This window comes from Heteronotia binoei, chromosome 19, assembly GCF_032191835.1.
Source record: "Heteronotia binoei isolate CCM8104 ecotype False Entrance Well chromosome 19, APGP_CSIRO_Hbin_v1, whole genome shotgun sequence".
Lineage (NCBI taxonomy): Eukaryota > Metazoa > Chordata > Lepidosauria > Squamata > Gekkonidae > Heteronotia > Heteronotia binoei.
In genome coordinates, this window is record NC_083241.1 from 32071489 (window position 1) to 32074133 (window position 2645).

Genomic DNA, 2645 nt, shown 5'->3' on the forward strand with positions numbered 1-2645 from the left:
CAAGGACAGCTCTGCCAGAGTTATGGCTGGCCCAAGGCCATTCCAGCAGGTGCAAGTGGAGGAGTGGGGAATCAAACCCGGTTCTCCCAGATAAGAGTCTGCACACTTAACCACTACACCAAACTGGCTCATCAGAAGAGCCCTGCTGGATCAGACCAGTGATCCATCCACTCCAGCATCCTGTCTCACACACTGGTCAATCAGTTCCTCTGGAGGGCCAATAACAGGGCATAGAGGCTGAGGCCTTCCCCTGATATTGCCTCCTGGCTCTATCTTTCCAGACCTTTGAATCTGCCCCTGTACAGAAGACCACTCATATGGGATGAGGGGCCAAAATTCCTTCTCCTGTTCTGTTCTTCTGTTCTCCACCCAGCCAGCTTTGTTCAAGGAGAACAGGAACAATAGCTCACTTAGAATGTCAAATGACCGTGAGACCTGAATTTGAATTCTCACTCATGCCATGGAAGCTTGCTGGATGACCTTGGGCCAGTCACACTCTTTCAGTGTAACATACCTCACAGGGTTGCTGTGAAGACAACATGGAAGAGAAGAGAACTCTGAAAGTCATTTTGAGTCCTCATTGAGGACAAAGCTGGGGTGCAAGTGAATTAAATAGATAAGGATTAAAGTCCAGTCTCCTGGAATGACACAGCAGAGCAATTGCTGTTTATCTGAGAGAAAGCCCAGGGAAAACAATCTTTATTTTTGCTTAATTTTTAAATAGATACACTTTCTCTGCTGCTTTGCTCCCCCCCTCACCACCACCACCACTTTGCAGAAGCGCCTCTTTCCATTGTTGCTGTTTTCCCAGTGGGTTGAATCAGCAGAAACTCAAGATCTTGAATTTTCACACCTGTAATAGCCAGATACAATTCTCCTTTACATATTGACTGACCTATTTAAGAAACTGGCCAGTTCTCCGAGTGGGCGAGCTGCAGAAATAAAGGACCCAAGACAAATTTTCAGTGTAGGGTTGCCAGGTCTCTTGGATTCAGTGCTTGAAAATACAAAGGGTGTATTTGGTATACATTGCATTACTAAATTTCCTACAAAGCTACTGCATATGACGTCATCATCTGCTCTGAATGACAGTGGCTCTCCAAGTGCTGGAACACAGGAGCACGCGTGAAGTTGCCTTCTGCCGAATCAGAACCTTGGTCCATCGAAGTGTGCATTGTCTACTCTGGCCGGCAGCAGCTCTCAGGCGGGGGACTTTCACATCATCTACTGAACCTGGGATTTTTTGTGTGCTGAGGAGATGTTCTATGAGTCGCAGCCCCTCTCTTGAAAGATCTGAACACATGAAGCTGCCTTGTGCTGAGTCAGATAATTGGTCTACCAAAGTAGGCATTGTCTACTCTGACTGGCAGGAGTTCTCCAAGGTCTCAGGTAGAGGCCTTCCACATCACTTAGTGCCTGATCCTTTTAAACTGGAGATGCTGGAGACTGAATCTGGGACTTTCTGCATGAAAAAGAGATGCTCTGCCACTGAGCCAGGGTCTTTCCCATCACCTACTGCCTGGTGTTTTTTTAGCTAGAGATGCCAGGGACTGAACCGGGGACTTTCAGTATGGAGCCAGGGTCCTTCCCATAATCTACTGCCCAGTCCTTTTAAGATAGAGATGCTAGGGATTGAACCTGGAACTTTCTGCATTCCAAGTAGATGCTCTACCACTGAGCCAGGATTCCAGATTAAAATCCTCCCATCACCAGCTGCCTGGTCCTTGTAACTGAAGATGCCAGGGATTGAACCTGTGACCCTCTGCATGCAAAGCAGATGCTCTGCCACTGAGCCACAGCCCCTTTCTTGAAAGACCTGCCTTATGTTCAGTCAAATCATTGGTCTCAGTGTTGTCCATGACAAGATATGGATTCCACAAGCACCTATTGCACAGATTGTGTGCAAGTTCTCACGTTCAGGAGTTTTCAGCTAAGATTCCAGTTGTGTCTTGAAGTTCAAACCGTTTCCATTGCTAGAAAGGATCAGGGCAACATCTTTTAGCTTCCTTGAATCAAGTCCCTTTGCCTGGCCAGAAACTAAAGGTGCGGTACAAAGTCCATAAGAAATTGACATACACTGCAGTTGAAGCATCAGAACGACCAGCGTTATGGCTTCCCAAGGAAGAGCTTTCCTCTGATAAATGCTGATTGGCAAGCAAGATGCTCCGGCCCCAGAGGAGGTGAGCCGGGGACATCTTTAGAAGCTGCAAAGTACTGAGTGCACATCTCAGAGAAAGGGTGACGAGATCCTATTGGAATATCAGTTTCACCTCGAGCTCGGGGATTGTGCTTCTGAGTAATAAGATGCCTTTGCTTTGGCCAAATTGTCTCTTCAACTTCTTTGTAGTTTTCTTTTCGTATGTGTGTTTACTTTCTTTCGGGTGTCTCTGTGCTCAAAGTATTTTTGCTTCCCTGAACAATCGCAACCGCAAGAGAGCCATTCAACACATCAGGTCAATAGTCCAGAGACCGGAAGGGATTTGCAAAAGGCGCCATGGCAAGAGCAGTAGAAATAATCCCTTTTTCTTTAAAGAAAAAAAAAAAACAGCTCCATTATCTGAGTAGTTCTTCCTTTACTAGTTATATAATCCCTGCCAAATAGTGGCACAGAAAGAAATGCAGTGAGCTTAAGGCTGCACTCTGTA

At 46.3% G+C, this 2645-nt stretch overlaps 1 non-coding gene across 1 annotated transcript; it reads right to left on the reverse strand.

Annotated features, from left to right (window-relative positions):
• Window positions 1-1731: 1731 nt before the first annotated feature.
• TRNAA-UGC (transfer RNA alanine (anticodon UGC)) lies at window positions 1732-1803 on the reverse strand. Its single transcript has one exon. It is a non-coding gene; the product is annotated as a tRNA-Ala (tRNA).
• Window positions 1804-2645: the final 842 nt, after the last annotated feature.